This window comes from Protopterus annectens, chromosome 9.part0 (assembly GCF_019279795.1).
Source record: "Protopterus annectens isolate FY-2018-M chromosome 9.part0, PAN1.0, whole genome shotgun sequence".
In the NCBI taxonomy this organism is placed as follows: domain Eukaryota; kingdom Metazoa; phylum Chordata; order Ceratodontiformes; family Protopteridae; genus Protopterus; species Protopterus annectens.
Genome location: NC_056743.1, coordinates 1,313,969,464 through 1,313,993,057, shown reverse-complemented (window position 1 = coordinate 1,313,993,057; position 23,594 = coordinate 1,313,969,464). Strand labels below are relative to the sequence as shown.

Genomic DNA, 23,594 nt, shown 5'->3' with positions numbered 1-23,594 from the left:
ATTTACAACGTATGCACAGCTGTTGCTGTTAAAGAAATGGGCAGCTATGGGCCTTCCCTACACCCTTCCTGCACATCCCAGGCTTGTTTTCCTACTGTCTGTCCCTCTCTGTGCCCCCTTTTTCACCATTTTCCTATCCCCATTTTCTTTTCTTTAAAAGAAATTAGCGCGGGGGTAAGCACTTTTAAGCAGTAGTTAGCGGGGGTGCGCGAGTGTGAGCTTCTCTGCACTTAGCTAAGCATTGCTAAGCATCACGCAAACCTGTGCAAACCCGCTTACAACTGCTTAAAAGTGCCTTAGTCACTCTGTATGACAAGGCCCTTGTATTGCTCAACAGCAAAGTAAAATACCCTTGTCAGTCTCAAACCCCACACCTTGGACTCACCGGTCTGCATGATGTGCCACTAAGCCACAGCAGATAATCAACAACTTGGTGATGAAAGAAATATACATGCATTACAAGGAGTGAATGTAAAGGGAGACTAGGAAAGCCATAGGAATACATTGCAATCAAGAAATATACCATGCATTACAAGGAGTGAATGTAAAGGGAAAATAGGAAAGCCATAGGAATACATTGCAATAACTACTGTTGTATGCCAGTTAATTCCCTAATTCCAAATGAAAGTACATACTCCCATGTATCCAGTGTTAGCATTAGGAGGTGTGAGTAAACTTACACACTGAGAAGAGTGTACTGGAAGAAGCAACAGTCAGGTTTCAGTACAACATGCATTTCACTGGCTACAACCTAGCTTCAGATATGAGACATATACCAACCTTCTGACTGGCACAACAGTGTCCACAGCAAACAAGCACGGTCCCCACCTTGCAAAACTGAAAGGCCTACGCCTACCTAACCTATCATTTTATAGCAGTGTCCTGAAATCACAGTGAGAACTGCAATTACCACACAGCAGGCTGCATGCAATTACTAAATGGTGGGCACCAATTGGTACAGAGGCCATCACATGCACATGTGCAGATACCTACAAAAGCAACCTGTACTTGCTGTCCACACATGCAATAATATCATTGCAGCAACTAGAGAGAGAGAGAGAGAGAGAGAGACAGACAGACAGACAGACAAACAAAGAGGCAGTTGGAGACACCAACCCAATAAATAAAAACAAACAGAGGCAGTTGGAGACACCAACCCAAAAAAAAAAAAAAACAGAGGCAGTTGGAGACACCAACCAAAGCAAAAGAAAAACAACAAACAGAGGCAGTTGGAGACACCAACCAACCAAAACAAAACAAAAAACAGAGACAGTTGAAGACACCAACCTAAAAAAAAAAAAAAAAAGAAAACATCAACAGGTACAACAGACTGAGGTGAGAAATACAAAGATAAGGTATGTAACACTGATGTATTTGCTGGCATCCGAATGATGTGTCTGAAGGGTACTCTATATACTGTGAACACTCCTTATGTGGTAGCAGTCCGTATCTATATATATATGCAGATGTGCATAGGGCAAGGAACATACTGCAACTGTTAGTGAAGGCTGGACATATATATGTATTTGAAGGTTGCTATGTGCACATATCTATGTAGGTTGTAGTGTGTGGCACTGAAAACAGCAAGCAGTGCAGGTATATGTCATGTGCTGGTTAAATGCTGTGGGACTGAGTTACAGTCAGTGAGGTCTGCTATGGCTATACGGCCTGAGGACAGCAAAATGCATTCTGCACAACACTGTGCAATATTATTACATAACTGCATGTCTCACAACTGTTCCATAATTGATATTCCCACCATGAAAGGTGGGCAGTATATGTGCATATATGTGCATGTATATGTACAGCAGTGGATGTTTACAAGTATATATATATATATATATGTGTATATATACACACACACACACACACATATATATATACATATATGTATATATATATATATATATATATATATATATATATATATATATATATATATATATATATATATATATATATATATAGATATATATATATATATATATATATATATATAGATAGATATGTGTATGTATACATATACATATGTATATATATATATATATGTATATATATATAGATATATACATACATATACATATATAGATATATAGATATGTAGATATATAGATATATACAGATATATATATATATATAGATATGTGTATATATATATATATATATATATATATATATATATATATATATATATATACATATATATATATACACATAGATATATATATATATATATATATATATATATATATATATATATATATATATACATATTTAGTGAGAGTGGGAGACACAGGGTCAGACATATTGCAACAGGTGCCTGGTGACCAAGGCATGGACTGAACACCAGTGTTGATACTGCAGTGCCATACCCCATTCCAAAACACTTTACCCACTAACTACCAGATAGGTGGTTGCCTGACTAACACTGAAGGTATCCGAAGGGAACATGGGACACAGGTGGACAGTAGCCTCTCCTTTGATATTCACAGTGCCACACTAGTTTTGCAATCTGTCTACATGGTACGTGTCATCACAAATGATGTGTCATGTACGGAAATATAGGTCAGTGTTCCCAACTCATCACAATGCCCCATGTGGTATGTACCTCACATGACAACTACAGCAAGTGGAAAGGCCACAGACATACCTCACAAAGGGTGATACTGCCCTGAAACACATACCCTATGCAGACTGACTCACATAAACACAGCTATAGTGCGTTGCATACCGGCTACCCAGAGGTTACCTCTGCCGAATATACAGAGGTATGCCACACCCATAGCACTCAGACAACCACCATGTCAGCACCTCACAATTCCACCAGGCTACACGGCCTATGTCCCTAATCCCCGCAACCTCAATAAACAACACATGCTGGAGGGATAGGCTCCTACTGGCAAATATGCCATACTCTGGAGTAAACCACCCAGCATGAACAAACAAGGCTCCTCAGTAGCAGATGTCATACATACCCCTGATGATTGTCAGGGGGATAGGTAACATGCCTTGGGAATCACCTCTGTGTATCTGGTTGACAGGAGGAAGTGAAATCTAATTACATGTGTGTCAAAGGCCAGGGTAGCATATGGCTAGCCTGCTGTAGGCCCCAGGGTCAATAGCGTATTACCTTCTTATGACACAATGCACACAGACATGTACACAGTGCAATACCTGCTATGTGAGGTGGAATGAGTGTGACAGTGAATGTGTGCAAGGTCTGTAATTGTGTGATAGCTTAGTGTGAGGTTGTTTCTGTCATGATCGTTTGTGTCCTAGGTGTGAGGCCAGAGTAAGATGTGTCAGTTATTGGGATGCAGACATAGTAGGATGGTATATGTTGTGATGTAGTTCCTTGTGTATGACTGTGGTGTCCCATCATAGGCAGAAGCAATACATGTATGCTCAGTAAGTGGTACTGCTGGTGAATCCAACCGCATTTGAACCGTTGTACCACCTGAAGCTGTAGGCCTAAACAGCACAGTATGGTGTATGTTCACATTCCCTGGTAACACTGTCTTTTGTGTTTCCTGTAGTCTGCACAGATTACATACCTCAGGCATAGGTATCTGTAAGTAGGGGCACAGTACTGTAAGGTACACAGGAAATGCTCATCTGTGTCAGCATACATTTGTGTGTTGTATGAATGTCTGATGTGTGTGTAATGATGCCTGTACCATGTCCGCAATCACATGTGTGATGCAGGGTTTTGTGTGTACCTAGCAACACGTATACTCTGTTACAGCATTATGCCAGCTAAATTAACAACTGTGCACATATGTTAGGTAGGGGTATAGCATCAACGTCTAAGGTGGGTTACTGGTTATACTGTAACTGTACTTCACATTCATTGCAATAGATGACATATTTTTGCATGCATTAGCTTGATATGTACCCCCCTGGCAAGGCTGTGCATTGGATCCCAAACAGTATGCCGAGTACTGGTGCATACTGGTGTGTTATATGGAGTGTGGCAGGCACTGTCAGCCAGTTGTGGGCTGAGCACAGATATGTGGTATTGAATGTGTGTATCCCCTGACAGACGAACAGATGCTATATATGGCAGTTAACTGATATCTGCACTGTATAATGTTAAGTGTGCCACATGACCTTCTCACACATATTGTTTACTTGTCTTCCAGGCTTATGGCTCATCACAGGAATCCCTCGTACACAGCCGCAGAGGAACAGGAAATCCACCACAGCCTGGTTCAGCACTATACCCTGCTGTTTTCCAGGGCCAGCCAGCACCAGCAGGAGCATACTGCACTGTGGCAAGAACTTGTTCATCGGGTAAATGACATAGGCATGCATAACCGGACATATGAGCAGGTACGCCATCACTGCAGTGATTTAATTAGACATGTCTAGCGGCGTGTGTCTGATATCCACAGACAACAGCTTGCCACAGGTGCTGGGGTGGCCATACATCCCCCCTCACCAGAGTGGAAGAACTGCTGCTAAGTGTGGTGGCTCCTGGCCTACAACAGCAACAACATCACACATGTGTCATCATGGAGGCCGGAGCCACCCAGCATGGTGATATGGAGCGTGCAGGTAACATGCCCTAGCTGTAGACTACTGTTACCTGTATTGTTAAATTATGCATATGTGAGATGTGTACTGTGTTTAGCAGTTGTGCTGCCTATTGTGTGCAATACTGATAATTTGAATAGTATCTGTACACCTATGCCTGTTGTTCTACTGTAGTTTAGCACACTCACAGTAGCAATGCCACAGTTGTGGCCACTGACAGACTGTGTCATATTCTTGCAGGTCCCTCTGATATGACAGCAGGGCAGACGATACATGCTGGTGAGTGTGTTAACACTTTAAACTTGGTAATGAACTGTGCATGTCATAGGTGAGGTGTAGGCCATGTACACATAACACACCGACGCATAATGCATGCTGTGCATGTTTGCTGTGAGACATGAAACATCTCAGTAAAGTCAGTAGCTGCCTCAATCACATGTAATGCACAGAGCATCAGACATAAATGTGGCAACACTGTACTGCACATTGGATAGGCATAGCTGACACACTTGTACACAACATAACACGTTTGTCATATGCAGTACACCTCAACATGCTACACATAGTGTAACCGGACACCCACTGCCAGGTCACACTTCAGTATCCCACATGTCATCCACACACCACACATAATAGACCTGAGGTGTAGGGGCCTAGCATGGGGCTGTGCAACACTCCTCAACACATAACACAGTCATGTTAGGCAATGCTCCCTATTGGGCACCTCACACACCCTTGTGCAACGTGGCTGTGTAATTGTGAACTTAGCCACAGCACTGTGGTTCAGGTACAGCATGCTAGGCAGTGGTCTAGCATACTTTAGTGGCCTTGAGTGACCACATGATGCATGATGATGATGGCTAATGGTACTACACCCCATACTGTTACAATGGCCATGTCCAGGATTGGAATCCCATCACATATACATGCACCACTCATCCCGTGTGTGTACATAGCATGCATGTGCTATACCTGTGTCCACAATTATCTGCTACAGACACAGACACTGCTTTATATTTTTATACTGAGCAGACCAGACTGCTTAAGGGCCTGTTAAGCAAATATGAGCATGTTGGCTTTTGTTCAGCTATGCCCTACTTAGACCAGGCTTGTCCGACATTGCTCAATATTCACCAACATTGCTGAACGTTGCCCAATATTACTCAGCATTGACCACAATGGTGGGGGGCTGTTTGGCCCAGGCCTATGCTGGTCCTGCTGCAGCTTTTTTTGCAGGATCATATTATGTAGCATAGCACATACCATGACAATTTGGGCACATGTAGTTGGTGAGTACTGCAAGGCTCCACCAGATGTGTCCAGGCACTGGAACCATGACTTGAGCAGCCCAAACACATGTTCTATTACATTACGTGTTTCTGCGTGTGCCTCATTATGGCATTCCTGTTCAGGTGTGTGTGCGTTTCTGATGGGTGTCATCAGCCACGGCTCCAGTGCATAGCCAGCATCCCCCACTAGGTGACCATATGGGATGTCCTCATTGGCAAATGTCTCGTACAGCTGCATCAGATGCCAGATATGGGAATCATGGTAGCTTCCAGGGCAGCCTGCACACACATTCAGTATTATGCCCTGGGCATCACACATGACCTGGCAGTTGATGGAGGGGAAGCCCTTGTGGTTGAAGTAGACCCTACCCCACTTGCCAGCTGGTGCTTTGATGCATATGTGCGTGCAGTCTATTGCACCCACTACCTCAGGGTATTCCGCTATTTGCTGGAAGAGACACATATTGCTGGCCAATACCTCATGGGAATTGGGGAAATATACATGATCACTGATGTGTGCTGACATGGCATCCAGGAACTGGTGTAGTACCCTGGATGCTGATGCCTGTGATATCTCCATCATATCACCAGTTGGTCTCTGGAAGGTACCTGCTGCTAGTATTCTTAGGCCAACACATACCTTGGTTTCCACTGGGATGGGTTCCCCTCTGTTGGTTCTGTGTGTGAGGTGTGGCCTGCACAGCTCCAAAGTTTGCTACAGGAGGTCTCTGTCCACTCTATAGCGCTCTACTACCTCCAGCTCATGTAGCCCCTGGTAAGTTACACTGGGCCTGTACACTCTTCTCCGTCTGCTCACTGTGGGTTGTCCAGCAGCATTTCCATTGTCACCACCCTCAGCATGTAGTATATGTCGCCTTATAACAGCAATGGCAGCCCCTAACATTTCTTTGTCTCAGTAAAGCTTTTTCAGTTTTCACTTCTATTAGCTTACTGCAGTATCTGTTGTGAGAAACATAATGGACTGTTGTTGGCAGAGTTTTAAGTGCTAGGCTGGGCTGGGCTAGTGTACTGCCTGTGTAATTGCCTGATTCTGATTGTTTTCACCTGCTAGCTCTGCTTGTACTCCCTGGTAGCTTTGTACTATTTGTTGTGCTTCCTTTTTCCTTTCTGTTTCCTCAGGGGGGAACGCCACGCACACAAGCTCAAACACGCGCACACACATACTTACATGGACTAAAACTTGCTTATTCGGGTTAAAACGCATGCTCACCAGTGCAAACACGCTTACAACTCTTTAAACAGCCTTATACATGCTTACTCTGGCTTAAACGCACGCACTCACGCTTACACGCGCGCACTCTGTCTTACTCGGGTTTACAGGCACGCACATGCACGCATACCCGCTCAGCAAGAAACTTTGGTGTTATCCACGGCATACACCTTCCATTTCTTGGCTTTCCCTAGCCTACATGTTGACACACCTCTTTCCATGATGTCTAAATGACAGCAGACACATGCCACTCTGCTCCAATGAGCTTCACTTCTTTCATACATACCCCCCTCGTGATGTCACCTATCTTCTACTCTGTTACTCCCCATATCCTACTCCTACACTCCACTGATTGTGCTCATTTGCTATGTAAACTAGCGATTCACTATCCTAACACTCATTTACATAGGATTGCCTACTAATGCTTGGTTACATGTCTTAGAATGAACTTCCCCCCTTAGCAACCTCTACTTGTCTTCAGCCTGCCATTCTCTTGCATTGTACATTACCACCTTCAATAAAATCCACATTTGTGGGTTTTAATTTGTAGTATTCTGTGTTTTAGAGCGCAGCCCCTTTGCGCGGCTCTGAACTATGCTTAAACATCGGAAATCGGCGAAAAAAAAATTATTTTTATTTTAATTTTGCATCAGGGAACATTTCCAATGGCCATATATTTGGCCATTGGCATGCTTCCTGCACTGGATACAACCTTTATTTGGAGCTGTCATGGCTCCATTTTGCTATTTTCAGAACGGTACTCAGTTGTCAACTGAGTACATTTCTGCAAATAACACTGCTCTTATTCGGACAGGTTCAGGTTTCCTGGATCGCAAATCTACCTCATTTGCATGCCTTTCACCTGTAATTGAGGTGATTTGCACATCCCAGCCCTATCCGTGTAAGAGCCATTTTAGGAGCTCTCTTACAAGCCCCTACAGGCTGTTCCTGGATTGCTCGTCGGACATGATGGCTGCATGGAGTCTTACTCAACTCTTAAACTCCGTGCAAGCCATCGTGAATCCAGCCCTGTGTTTTTACCTGTGCAGCCATGATTACAGGAACTTTCCATTCTTCTGGTATAGAGAAGGGGATGACAGAGGGGTAAAGTTAGCACTGAACCTATCTGCCAGGATGTTGGCAATATCCGTTGGTTCTGTATATTTAGTGCCATTGTGCTGTAACTCAGAGCAGATCTGAGTGTTGCCATTGAGATTCTTGACATAGCTATAGAATGCTTTGTGGTTGTTTTTAGAGTCAGTGGTGATTTTGTTTTCATAACTAGCTTTGGAGGATTTTATGAGGGATCTCAGCTTCTTACTGAAGCTGACCAGGGAGTTTCTCCAATCATGGAATTTTACTCTTTTTTGCAACAGTTTCTTTCTTCTGTTGTAGAGTTTGTTTATGGCAGGGGACCACCAGATTGGCTTCCTTTTTTGGAGGATAGCATCTTGGTTCTGTTAGGGATTGCACAATCCATGCACTCATGTAAGTGCTTATAAAGTGCATTTGTGTAGGATTCAGCAGTCATACCTCTATTGTCCATCAGCATGGGTGTCGTGAAGTTTGCCACTTCTGTCTTAAGAAGCGTGAAGTTGGCTTTGGAGAAATTTTTTACTGTGGTTTCCCTAATGGAGGGTGGGGGAGAGATGTGGATGTCTAGGGTGATTAGCTTATGGTTGGATCTGACCAACGAGGAATTGACCTCTGGTGTGGAGCACCGGTTGCCCATGTTGGTAATAACCAGATCTAGGATATTGCTGCCCCTGGAGGGGGTGTGGATAAGTTGATCCATGGCATTGGAATTTATGAATTCCAGAAAACGTTGAGCACAAGAGTTGGTACATGAGTAGTTTTCCCAGTTAATGGTAGGGTAGTTGAAATTGCCCATTATTAGGGTGTTAGGTTGTGCTTTAATATTTTCCAGTATATTAAGAAATGAGGAGTGGGAATCCTTGGGCATGGTGGGGGATCTGTAACAAGCTACAATTTGGATTGTGATCTTGCCCAGAGTTAGTTGCACTTGGATAATCTCGGATGTATTATGCTGAGCAACTAGCCTGGAGGTGTGGATATCCTTAATGAATATGGACACGCCTCCACCTTTAGTTTTTCGGTCCAGGTTAGGTGGCCAAAAGGTGTGGTATGAATTATAGTCTGGTAATGCGGGGGTACTCTCTGGAGGCTTGAACCAGGTCTCTGTCACTGCACAGATGTCGATGTTCTCCATTTTAAGGAGTGCCATGAGACAGTGCATTTTGAGGTTTAGACTTCTAGCATTGAGTAGCAATACCCTCAGATTATTCTTGCCTGTACCTGTTAGGGTGGTGGATTTGTCATTTGAACCTTGCCTAAAAAAGGCACTATAGGGGTGGCTAGAGCCTTAGTCAGTATCCGGAATCCCAGGGGCGACAGGTGCAGGCCATCACTGGCAAAGCATTGTGGCTTGTCGATCATGTCATCCCAGGCAGACAGATACTGGATCCCCTTAGAATGACACCAGAAACTTAGCCAATTGTTGAAGTCAATCATTTTGTCCTTGTACTGTGGTATCATTCTGGGTGATGGCAGGATGCTACTCAGGGCTAGGGTCATACCTGCCTGGGCTACAGGATCTGACAGCTCCTCCATGTCCCTTTTCATGTAGTCCAAGGAGGTATGTCTCAGGTCATTCACACCAACATGGACAATGGCAGAGTCATATTTGTACTTGTTGTGGAATGACCTGAGTGCATGCATTATGTGGTGGATTCTGGCACCCGACAGGCAGCTGACAGTAACTTTCTCCTTGTTTAGCCTGGTGAGTAGAACATCCGTGTGCCTGACTATAGAGTCACCTATGACTAGAGTGTGTGGTGCGTTGTTATGCCTTATGGGCTGTGGTTGAGTGGCACACTGAGTTTGTGGGCTATGTGTCATTTGGGTTGTGTTGGGGGGTGGAGGTTGCTTGTGTTTCTGCTTTAGAGGTCCCTGTTGCTTGGGCAGGTTTTTACTGAGAGCCTCCATGAATGTAGGTGTGTGTTTTGTGTTTCTATGTGCGTGTTTTAGTGGTGTAGGTTTTGAGGGACTATGTGCTGAGTGTGGTGTGGTGCAAGTGTTTACCTTCTCCTCTTGACTGTATAGTCCAGTCTTGGGTGAAGAGAACCTTGCTTCCAGTTTGGCTATATAAGTGCATCTCTCACAGGTTGTAGTGTTGGGTGGTAGGAGGAAAGGGTTGTCTGTGTACATGAGGCAATTACTGCATTGTCCCAAGATGCCCAGATTCGTCAGGTAGACAGGAGGAAACACCGGGGACTGACCCTTAGTCATGCCTGGATAGGTGCTTATTTGTTAAGTACTAGAAACTTTTTTTCCTTTAGACAGTGAGGAAAGTTGAATGCTGTAGTAATTTGTAGCATATTTACTGCTTACAATAAGTTCTGAACAAGTGTTGAAACAAAAAACTGGCTAGTTATAAGAAACAAAATTAAGCTAGAAGGCTTCCCTCCAACACCGAAAGGCTTGGGCCCTAGAAGCCTACAAATAGTCCTGGACACAGCAAATCTATATCCAGGCTAGACTACCCACAGGAAAGGCAGGAAACAAGCTTAGAAATAGTTTTTTTTTTTAGTGGAAAGAGAGAAAGGAGTAGCAGAAACTAAGCTGATTGGCCTTCTCAAATGTTCCCCCTGTACTGGGTAGAATGAGGTAATGACACTAGACTGGGAGGAGGGTCCCAGATCAAATTTACACTAGGGGCGGGCAACTGCAAAGCCACCAACTATAAAAACACTATACCAACAGGGAGGGACGGTGGGAAACAAACTGCAGAAATGTTTCTCACAGCTGAATAGCAGCAGTGAGCCTTTAAATGAAAGTTTTAAACAGCTAAAGGAGCCTCTAGAAAAAAGAGTTTAACTGCAACAAGTTATCAGAAACAAACAACTCAAAAGATGCTTAATAAAAGTGGACAATTTCCAGTTAATACCTCACACACAGTGAAACTAGCTAGAAAAATACACACTACACAAAGTGCTATAAATAACAAAGAAATAAAGAACAAAATAAATAAAAAACAGGATACTTAGTGTTATATATTATAGCTCCAATTTTGCTCAGTGTCCTTCCTTTGATTAGCTCAGTGTGAAATGGCAGAGCACTCACAACTGAACTTCTTAGGTAACAGAAAGTTGAAACCTGAGACAGCTTTTAAAAAAGAAATCTCAAAAGAACCAATGAGGTGCTTAGTCTAAGCTGTAGTCCAGGTGACCTCAGTCAGCCAATGACCTCAAACAATTCTCTCTCACTGAAATGCCCGATGGCTTTGGCTAAACCAAGATGTCCCAGAATATGTGCTCAGACACACAGCCTCCACAAACACTAGGCCCAAATACAAGCCTGAATACGGAAATGCTACAAATATCCCCACTACTTAGAAACAAACTGCAGAAATGTTTCTCACAGCTGAAAAGCACCAGTGAGCCTTTAAATGAAGGTTTTAAACAGCTAAGGGAGCCTCTAGAAAAAAGAGTTTAACTGCAACAAGTTATCAGAAACAAACAACCCAATAGATGCTTAATAAAAGTGGGCAATTTCCAGTTAATACCTCACACACAGTGAAACTATCTAGAAAAATACACAGTACACAAAGTGCTATAAATAACAAAGAAATAAAGAACAAAATAAACAAAAAACATGATACTTAATGTTATATATTATAGCTCCGAGTTTGCTCAGTGTCCTTCCATCGATTAGCTCAGTGTGAAATGTTATTTATCACTGGGGGATGATTTGAAGCACACAAGGCATGATGACGTCTATTAAGTAGTGGAATTTATACATATCCAGTCATCATACAAACTAGAAATGATGCTATAAAACGTGCACATTTTAAAATGCAGGGATTCTACCTTTTGTTTATTCCATGACAGAAAAATGCTTCAGTCCAAGTTTATGTCTCTTTTATGTCATCTTACTTTTGATTCAGTGGTTGTAAAATTAAGGTCAAGGCATTAAATTGTGATTATCCATTTTATTCTAAACTGCCAAGTTAAAGCATATTTGATTCATTTTTAATAAAACAAAATACAAGGCATGATTTTGAAAAAATGCTACAAATATAAAGCATTCTGCAAAGCCTTATAATGCATAAATTGTACTGGCCATCTCATCAAAGACATTAAGTAATTAGGATACTTTTGTTACAAAACACTGGAAGCCATTCTTGATACCAAATTCTATTGTGTTGGTAATTGCTTGTAATGGTTCACTGGCTCTGGGATAGCTTTAGGAATTCTCCTGGACATCATTACAGTGATGGAGATGACTGCCACATCACTTACGTTATGCTGTGTATCATGAAAGAAAGAAAGAAAGAAAAGAAAAGAGTGTTAAACTTCCAGGTTTAGTACAAATAGCTGCTCAACATGCTTGATAGTCAATTTTTTCTCAGACCAGCAGGCATCAGTTCATCTAATGTGGCCCAAATTGCATTCTGAATGAGCAGTGGTGCCACAATGTAGTCTCATCTTTCTTTTACCATTCTTTCTTGTGACTTTTTTTTGCAGTCTTCTCCCTATTGTTTTATAGTCACATATACATTTTTTACTAAAGAAACGTAGATGGACATCATCCCTGCCTACAAATGAGGGTACATTAGTACATAAGGTGTTGACTGGCAGTGCTATTCAAATCCCCTCCTACAACTAGCTTTCACAAAGCACAGGTGACTAGGATGTCTGATTCCAACTTGGGGTGTGGATTCATTGTCTACTCTGTCTATATTCTATGCCTGACACAGCTCAGTAATCATGTTCAAGGTTCCTAAAGGAGCAGTACGCCACTTTTACACTTCTTCTTTATGCTACAGAGCTTCTGATGACTACGTGACCATAGACACTGTCTGCAGATAACATTGAACAAGGATTCAATATAGACTACAGAGCTCTTTGTAGGAAACATCTAAAGTCACTCATTATTCACTCAAACAATTGAGAAATATCAAAAAACTCACAGGACAGACAGAAAACATTGATGACCCTAGAAGATAAATATGATATAATGTAGACAGTTTTAAGTATGACATTTTCCACTACTGTCTGAGTGCTTGGACCACTCCTATAGTGATTGATATATTTCGGTGCAGGCACTGTGAGATGCCATTTTCATTAACTATAAATACTCTGTCTCTACAAACATAAATCTGATCAATATGTGAGTACCTGCAAGCTACCAGAGACCAGTAGGTATAGTCCATATGGTCAATGGAGTCCCCCCATACATGCTCCATACCTATAACCTTAGTGGATGCTGCAAAATATTTCCCTAAGCTGTTTAGTCTTATACTCCTTGTACTTCCTTGTACATTAATATGATTAGTTATAATGATGAAATCCCCTGCTCATAGGAGCAGCCCTTCTTGAAAAACAAATATTTGGTGGGGTCTCAGGCATTTAACTGTTGTAAACCTGTCTTGTTATCTTTTAGTGTGTTGATAATTTTGCAATTGGTAAGTCTTATTTATCAGTATCATGGCACTCATTTTCCCCCCTCTAAAAATGAAGAGAGTGCCACCACCTTATACCCTGCTCTTCACAGGTTCAGGTGTTTGGAGCTTTTCACCCAGGTAAATACCTTCTGTCTTTTAACTGTGGTGCCTAGACCATTTACATTCCATGATATTACTTGCATATTATTGTGTCAAGCACTCCCCACTGTCTTAGTCAGTTGAATGTGGTAGCCTTCTCTGTCAGATATAAATCAGTTGGTGCATTTTTCCCCCTTGTGCACTCTTTTTGACCAGAATCCACATCTTTTATTTTGAACATCACTGATTTCCAGGTTGACTCCCATTTTAAACTAGTTGTGCATAAACAATGTTCAACAACATGGCTAATACTAAAACATAAACAAATGCTTATCAGCAGAGAACAAAACATTTAACCTTTAATAAACTATACAGGTTATGTACAGTCACAAACTGTTTGGTTCCCAAAGTTGACTGAAACATAGGACTCTGATAGATCAGGTGTAAAATACTATCATGAGATGTCACCTATGGAAACATATATTCATTTGTAATATATTGTTAAATAGAGGGGATTGTTAGGGTCTATTCAACTATTATCCAAAACAGAAAGCTAGGACTTCAAGAGTTTCAGTGTCTATTACTCATTTAGTGGTGCCACCTATTTTTGATACGTTTCTGTAAACACAAATCCAAATTGCTGTTTTCTTCCAAGTCTTTTCCAGTTGTCTAGAGATCAGATATGGTCATTTTTTTCTTGCCTGCGTACTCTGACACTGCCCTAAAGATGCCATCTCCTGCCAATGATCAATTGCCTCCAGGTTCTCCTCCTCCTGTACACCCACTTTTAATGTCTCCAGTGCTTCTGTGGAGTTAGATCTTGCTTGGAAGAACACTCTTAAATACACAAGACATAGCAACTTGAATTTTAACTTTCTGGAACTGCTTAACTGCATAACTGGTGTAAATCTGCTCCTTTTCCTGTGAGTATCTACATTGTAACCTCGGTCAACAAAGATTCTAACATCCCCGTATATTAACTTTTCCTTGCTTGCCAAAGTTTGCTTAGAATTTGTTATTTTATTACTTGTGACAAAGCGGAGTATCATTTGTCTGGGCTTCTTTGTGTTTCCTTGTGTCTGCACAGAATACAGGCTATGATTCTGCTGTATCAGAATTTCTTGTGATGGCAAACCAGTCCATTCTGCCAGCAGTAATGTTAAGGAAGCATGAAGATCCCTTTATTCTTTCTCTTCAGGTATACAGAAAAATCTCAGGTGCTTTCAACATACCCTCTTCTTGATATTTGTTAAGTTTCATGTCAAGTAATTTCACTTTGACCTGGTTATCTGCAACACAGGCACTGAGCTGTTTGGCATCCTTCTGAGTCCCCCTGCAGTGTGCCTGAGTGCAGAGATAATGATTCTTCTACCTCTCCAAAGAGTTTCTCTGTCCTGCCCATGTAATCTTCTAATTTGGAGACCATTGCACTTAATTTATCCAATATTTGCTGTAACAGCACTTCAGCAGGCAGACTCTCTGCAGTTAGGCCACACAAAGAACTTCATTTTGTTACGCTGATTTTATTCGGCTGGTTTCAGTGTGATCTCCATAGGTGTTGCTTCACTTCTCTCATTGTAGAGTTTTTTTAAGTGAGCTGCTGGTTTGTGTCCCCCCTCAACACCCAGGCTACCAGGAATAAGCAAGGGTGATGCACAGCTGTATTAGAGTATGTTTTTCAGGTAGGAGATCAGCTACTATTAGTTATTTTCTCTATTTATTGCTCTGTCCCACTTTTGATATTGAACCCTTTCCCTAACTGTCCATTAACCATTACTGTTCTGCAAGCTCTAAGTAACTCACAACCTTGCATGCTTTCACTACAGGAGCATCTTCCTAAAGGTACAGACAGCAGCAAAACTAAAGCCTATTATTAATCCCAGAGATGCCCCTGCCCAACAGAATCACCCAGCAAAATACCTTGTGAAAGTGTTAAAAATCTGCTTAAGTTACCCACCTGAAACAGCTCCAAAAACAAACTAAAAACCCCAGCTTTCTAGCTCAACTCTTCTCCCGATGGGTTAAACACTCTGTGATCATCCCATGCCCAACAGACTCGCACAGCAAAATACCTTGTGAAAGTGTTATGAATCTGCTTAAGTTACCTGTCCAAAACAGCTCCAAAAACAAACTAAAAACCACAGCTTTCTAGCTCAACTCTTCTCCTGATGGGTTAAACACTTTGTGGTTATTCTCTGCCCAACAGACTTGCCCGGCAATTCCGGCAAAATATCTTGTGAAAGTGTTATATATCTGCTTAAGTTAACTGCATTAAGCAGCTCCAAAAACAAACTAAAACCCACAGCTTTCTAGGGCAACTCTTCTCCCGATGGGTTAAACACTCTGTGCTCATCCCCTGCCCAACAAACTCACCCAGCAAAATACCTTGTGAAAGTGTTATAAATCTGCTTAAGTTATCTGTCTGAAGCAGCTTGAAATACAAACTAAAAACCACAGCTTTCTAGCCCAACTGTAGGTGTTCCTTCTACTGTAATTTATCCACACTTTGAATGTGTTTTTAAGACTATCTACTTTTTAAAAAGTGTGCTGTTCCTTATCATTTAATGTATTACTAAGGGCAGGTGAGCACACATGCAGGTTAGTTTTTCTGGCTGTAGTAACTTGCTTTGGCCACCAGGAAGCAGCACAATGCCAGCAGTCTACCATATTCCTTGTTGTTTTAACTAACAATAGTAGCAATAGCTTTTAGTTTAATGTTATTTTAACGCTCAATAGTTCGAGTATATTTTAAATTTATATCTGCAACATTTCCATCTCTGGCTTGCTCTCTTCTTACCTCTTCAGCTCTGACTTTCACAGTTGCTTCCTTTCTGATTGTTATTTTCAGTGCTGTTTCAGATTGCTGACCTGGCCTTGTCAGTACAGGTTCCAACTAGCTAGGCCACTGTGACATCCATCTCCACTCTCTCTCCAATCCCTCCCCCAGTTTCTTTCACTTTCTTTTCTTTCCAACCCCTCCCCCAGACTTTTTAACTTTCCCTTCCTTCCTGTGGCGCCATCTTTAAAATCCTTTCTAGCTTCTGTGCAGTCCACATGGAAGCTTCTACTCCCCCCTGCCTGTGTGCACTCTGGCTTTAGAAGGTATTGTGCAAGACATATTGTTTTATTTATTGCTGTGTTTGCACTGCTACTATGCACTGGCTGTCAGTGCAAAGTTAACCATGTTTGCTACATCTTGCTTTGTCTGTACAAACTACTGTATTTACTCCTAGTGCTACATTACAGTTTTTAAGAATTGTTTTCTGTTCTGCTTACATGGCTTCATTAACTGTGTTTGCTGAAAGTTGCTTTATCTGCATAAACTACTGCATTTTCTCCTAGTGCTACATTACAGTTTTCTGAAGAATGTTTTCTGCTCTGCTCACAGGGCTTAGTTAACTGTGTTTGATAATATTTGCTTTTTCTGTACAAACTACTGCATTTACTTTTAGTGCCACATTTAGTTGTTTAAAAAGTAGTATCTGCTCTGCTTTCAGGTCTTAGTCAGCTGGGAATACTGTTATTGCTACACTGGTTATTTCTTGCCTGTATTATACCTCTCTTATCCTTCTGATTCTGTAAGGTTTTTCTAAGTCTGAGCTCTCATATGTCTTTTCTTACTTTCTTGGTATAACCTTTTGTATGTGTTCCCCCTTATCTCTTGCAGCTTCTCCCAATGGGGTTAAACAGTCTGTCGTCATTCCCTGCTCAACAGACTCACCCAGCAAAATACCTTGTGAAAGTGCTGTAAATCTGCTTAAGTTACCTGCCTAAAGCAGCTTCAAAACCAAACTAAAACCACAGCTTTCTAGCTCAACTGTAGGTGTTCCTTCTACTGTAATTTATCCATATTTTGAATGTGGCTGTAGTAACTTACTTTGGCCATGCGGAGGCAGCACAACCCCAGCAGTCTACCATATTCCTTGTTGTTTTAACTAACAATAGAACCAATAGCTTTTAGTTTAGTTTTATTTTAACTCTTAATAGTTCCAGTATATATAGGTTTAATGTTGTCAGCCACATTCTAGACTGCTATTTAACCCCTAGTACGTCTTCTGTGCCCCTTGTCTCCTGTTTTTAAAATTATATCTGCAACATTTCCATCCCTGGCTTGCTTTCTTTTTAGGTTCATAGGTTCATAGGTTCATACTAGGCTATCTGCCCTAGGGCATTTATAAGCCTAGCCAGAGTGTGTATGGCTTTCACCACCCATTTTAAATTAATTTTGCTATGCCCTTTTTCAAGGTTAGTATACTGTGCCTCTGTCTAACAGTGACACAGAAGTGATACCTGGGGTAAACCTACGATCTCCCATCCACTCATCAAGATTCCTCTTGAAGAGAGTCAATGAGGGACTCTGCCTAACCTGGACTGGGATTTTATTCCAGAGTGAAGGGAGCCTCTGGGTTATGAATCTGTCCCTCCAGCATGTCCTATTTATTTCAGTGCTGAGGTTTAAGTCCCTCGAGCGCGTAGCTCGATGGGATTTGGATTTTCTGAGGTGCAGCATGTCCATTAATTCTGGGTTGGACATGGCTTTATACGTCAGGCACAGATCGCCTCTGAGCAGGCGGTATGCCACTGAGTAGAGCTGGAGTTTCTTTAACCGGGCAGCATACGGCATCTATTTGAGCCCCTTGATCCTCTTGGTGAGGTACTTTTGGGGTCTTTCCAGTTGCTGCAGGTGTCTGGTAAGGTACATCCCAAAAGGGGCATTGTACTCAATTATGGGCCTGATGAGGGATGAGTAAAGAGGCACGATGACCTCCCCTGATCTAGATGTGAATCCCTTCATGATTAGGTGGGCTATATAAAATGTTTTTCTAACCACTTTGGCCACGTGGTTGTCAAATGAGAGATTGCTATCAACTTGGGTCCCCAGGTCCCTAATTACTTCTTCTGTACTTAATAGATTACCACCTATGTGGTAATTTGTGGGCACTTTGTTTTTGCCAAAGGGGATGACTATACACTTTTTGGCGTTTAGCTTGAGGCCATGGCTCTGGCACCAGTTGTCTGTTTCTATGAGGCCCTTTTGGAGGATGCTTGTGTCAGCTGCAGAGTCTATTATGGTGCCCAGTTTGCAGTCATCTGCGAACTTGGTCAGCCACAGTCCTTCCATGTTGGCCTGTACCTCCGAGAAATATATACCGAACAAGAGAGGTCCCAAGACTGAGCCTTGTGGGATGCCACTTGTAACTGGTTTGGAGTCTGACATGGCTCCAGCTATTCTAACCATGTGGGTTCTGTCCTTGAGCCAGTTTGCAACCCATCTAGTGACATAGGGGTTTATATTTAAGCTGGTGAGCTTATCTATAATGCCCGAGTGGGGTATTGTATTGAAGGCTTTTGTGGGGTCCAGGTAGGCTGTGTGGACCACCTTCCCCTTGTCAATGGCCTTGGTGACTGTTTCAAAGAAATCGACTAGGTTTAAGAGGCAGGATTTGCCCTTAACAAAGCCGAACTGGGTAGGATCCAGTGTCTGTAGGTCCCCAATATCTTTATTTATAAGGTCCATGATGATCCTTTCCATAGCTTTGCAGACCAAGCTAGTGAGACTTATGGGGCGATAGTTTCCAGGATCCGTTGAGGCACCACCTTTGTGGAGAGGGACCACTGTTACTGTACGCCACTCTTTGGGTACATATCCTGTAGTAAGGCTGAAATTGAATAGTAGTTTTAGGTTTGGGTTTAGCTCTTCTTGGAGTTCATGTAGGACGCAGCCCGGGACACCGTCTGGTCCCATTGATGCTGTGTTTCTTGCTTTGGAGAGGGCAGCTCTTACCTGAGCATCTGAGATGTCAGGGAGGCAGCACTCTGCTGGGATAGATATTAGCCCTTTTGGTGGGGAGGGGGAGAGAAGTTTGCGCTGAACCTGTCAGCTAGGATGTTGGCAATGTCTGTGGGTTTGGTGTATTTTTTGTCATTTTGGACTAATTCTGAGCATATCTGGGAATTCCCACCCAGGTTCCTAACATAACTAAAGAAAGCCTTGTGATTATCCTTAGTGTCTTGTGCAATTTTTCTCTCGAAGCTGGCCTTAGATGATTTTATGAGTGCCCGTAGTTTTATGCTAATATTGATCAGAGATGCTTTCCCTTTTTGGGATTTTGCTCTGTCATGTAGTAGCTTCCTCCTTCTATTGTATAGTTTATTTATGGCTGGGGTCCACCAGACAGGACGTCTGCCTTTGGAGGATTGGGTCTTGGTTTTATTTGGGATTGCATGATTCATGCATTCCTGAAGGTGTTCATAGAATGCATTTATAAAGGATTTTGTGGTCTGGGCCGTATTATCCACAGGCCCGGGGGCTTTGAAGGATTCCACCTCAGTTTTGAGGAGTGTGAAATTTGCTTTAGAGAAGTTTTTCACTGTGGTTTTCTGGGCATGGGGTGGGGTCGGGATGTGAATATCCAGTGAGATTAGTTTATGGTCTGATCTTACCAGTGAGGGATACACTTCTGGTCTGGAGCATAGAGTCCACATGTTGGTGATGATCAGGTCCAGTATGTTTTTACCTCTTGTGGGAGTGGTAACAAGTTGTTCCATAGCATTTGAGTTTATAAATCCTAGGAACCTTTGGGCTAGGGTGTTGGAGCTAGAGTAATGCTACAAAGCAAGACTGGAATGCAGGAATACCAAAGAAACAAATGTAGGCAGAAAACAATTTAATATATCACAGCAAAGCTTTCGGGTGGTTAGTATTGAGGAAGGGTTTCACCCGAAAGCTTTGCTGTGATATATTAAATTGTTTTCAGCTAGAGTAATGCTCCCAGTCTATGGTTGGGTAGTTGAAGTCACCCAATATAATGGTGTTTGGAGAGACCTTCATATTTTCCAGTGTTCTCAGGAAGGCCGAGTGGGGTTCCTGGGTTTGGGAGGGTGGTCTGTAGCAGGCTATAAACTGGAAGGCAGTTTTACCCACTGTTAGTTGCACATGGATAGTCTCTGATGCTTCGTGCTGTGCCACCAACCTGGAGGTGTGGGTATCTTTGACGAATATTGATACTCCCCCTCCTTTTGTGGTTCGGTCCAAGTTCTGGGGCTGAAAAGCATGGTATGAGGTATAACCTGGTAGTGCTGGGGTGCTCTCGAGAGCCTTGAACCAGGTTTCTATTACTGCACAGATATCGATGTTCTCCATGCTAAGGAGAGTTTCGAGTGCGTGCATCTTGAGGTTTAGACTTCTGGTTTTGAGTAGCATTACTCTTAGTTTCTTATCCCTTGTGATACCTATGGAGGTGGGTTTGTCTTTTGAGCCTTGCCTAAAAAAGGCACTATGGGGGTAGCAAGAGCCTTTGCCAATATCCAAAAGCCCAGGGGTGACAGGTGCAAGCCGTCCCTAGTGAAGCATCGTGGCTTGTCAAGCATGTCATCCCAGGATGACAGGCATTGGATCCCCTTTGAATGACACCAATACTTAAGCCAATTGTTGAAATTGATAATCTTGTCCTCATACTGTGGCATCATTCTAGGTCATTTTTTACCTCTTCAGCTCTGATTTTCACAGTTGCTTCCTTTCTGACTATTTTCAGTGCTGTTTCACACTGCTGACCAGGCTCTGCCCACTCTGTTTGCCCACAGGCTCACTTTGCTCCCGTACCCTACCCCCATTCTCACCCAACCCATTACAATTTCCTTCATACCATCCGCTCCCTCCCATTCCTTCCCCAACATCCACTGACAAACTACTTCCTGTCAGATTCCAAATACATCACTTCCTTCCCCTACTATTACACCCTGTCTATAATCCTCTATAACTTCTTCCCCAATAACCGCTGACAAACTGCTTCCTGCCAGACTCCAAATACATCACTTCCTTCCCCTACTATTACACCCTGTCTATAACACCTACACCCTCCATCAAAAATGACACATCTTATCATTGCCACCTCACTACTACTTCTTCTCTCTGCTCTAACCTCTTATCACTCACACCTTCCTTCTTCTCTTTTATGCTCTCCTACCTCCTATACCTTTGACACTCACCTTTTTACTTTCATATCTCCCCAGCCTTTTTCAACCTCTCCACCTCTTCTCTTCACAAACTGTCTATATTGCAAATCCAGCCTCTTACCTACAAATCTAAACCCAAGTTACACAAACTACATCTATGTACTACTGTACTCCCTCTTCCCACTAATAGCTTACTCATATCTGGGAATGTCCACCCTAACCCTGGCCCCCCCCTCTCCCCTCAAACACCCCCTTATCTTCTAACTTCCTTCCTTTCTGAAACACCTCTCATCATACCCAGCATCATACATTAAACTCATCCATATCCAAGCACCTGGCAATATACTCTCTAAATATTCAAAGCCTAACCAACAAAATCACCAATTTCTATGCCTGGATAACACACACAGACCCTCACATCCTTTCCTTATCTGAAACCTGGCTTAAGCCACATATCACTAACAATGAAATTCTCCCACCAGGCTATAATATCTATCGCTCTGATATATTCCCCAAAAAAGGGGGTGGTGTAGTCATCCTCCACTCCAATAGCCTCAGTCTCTCATCTTTCCCCACACCCATCCCTGACTTTCACCCAGCTGAACTCATTATCCTTAATTGCCACCTTAACCCTCACAAAAAATTAGCTGTTGCCGCCATCTATATCCCTCCTGGAAACAATTCATCCATGTTAGAGAATATCTTATCCTGGTTTTCCCACAATATTCCCTATGAAACCCTCATCTTAAGTGATATTAACGTAGATTGGTCTAAACTTAAAACTGACTCTCCACAACTCAGCATCAACTTGCATGGCTTACATCAACTGATATCTTCTCCCACCCACCTCCATAAAAACTCATCTTCCGGCCCCATAATTGACTGGATACTCACTAACTCATCTCACCACAACCATAACCCCACTACCCTACCAGACCAACTTAGTGACCATCTCCCCAGCTCGGTCCTTAGATACAGCATCCAGCCCCCCAAATCCCACCTTTATGAAGATTGCCGAAAACTCTAATTTTAATGTAGTCCAATTCAACTCTATTCTATCCACCATTGACTGGTCCATCCTTAAACAAATCTTCTCAATGATGCAGTTACTAGGTTCAATAACATCTTCCTGAATACCCTGAACTCCCTTGCTCACTCCAGGAAGGTTAGAATAAAACCCAGTTATGCTCTCTGGCTCTCAAAAGAAACTAAGTCCCTTATGTTATAAAGAAATAGAGCTTGGAAAGCCTGGATCAAAACAAAGGAATTACCTCTGCTACATAATTATAGACACCTCAGAAATCTTACAAAAAAAAAAAAAACAAACCGGTAATGACAAAAAGTCCTTTTATAACTCTGCCCAGTTCAATAACAAATCCAACCATCGCAAGTTCTGGTATACTATTAACAAAATTCTCTCTCCAGGCAGCCCCTACCCAAATATATCTCATCTGGAAACTGCTACTTTTCTCAATAAACACTTTATTGAAACCATTCAAACACTCATACCTTCCAACTGTAACACAACTTCTCTGTCTACCCCTCCCAATCCTTCGAACAAATATTCTCTTTACATCCAGTTCCTACTTCCTACATCAGATCTCTTCTTCACAAAATCAAACTCTGCTTTCCCTCCACTGACAATCTACCTCCTACCTTCCTCAAACTTGCTGCTAACTCCATTGCCTATCCAGTATCTATACTAATCAATAGATCTATTCAGGAATTCATCATCCCTACCCTATGGAAATCCTTTTTCACTATTCCCCTGCATAAAAGTGGAAACTGTATAGACCCATCTAACTACTGACCTATAGATATTCTATCTCTCCTGTCTAAGATTCTCAAAAAATGTATCCACTCACAACTACCACCTCCAGCATAACCTCCTTACTCCCACTCAGCATGGTTTCCATCCCAACCACAACACAACTACTGCCCTCTTATCCTTTACACATACCATTGCTGAGGCCCTAGACAATAACAAACTCTTATCATGTCTCTTCCTTGACCTTTC

General features: G+C 42.3%; 1 protein-coding gene across 1 annotated transcript in view; it reads right to left on the bottom strand.

The window, feature by feature from the left end:
- Positions 1-11,940: 11,940 nt before the first annotated feature.
- The window catches only part of LOC122810946 (pulmonary surfactant-associated protein B-like), a 189,335-nt gene continuing 177,681 nt past the window's right edge, over positions 11,941-23,594 (bottom strand). The window contains exon 5 of the mRNA XM_044082475.1: positions 11,941-12,383. The gene's annotated coding sequence lies outside the window, so the exon portion shown is untranslated. The remainder of the gene's footprint in view (positions 12,384-23,594) is intronic.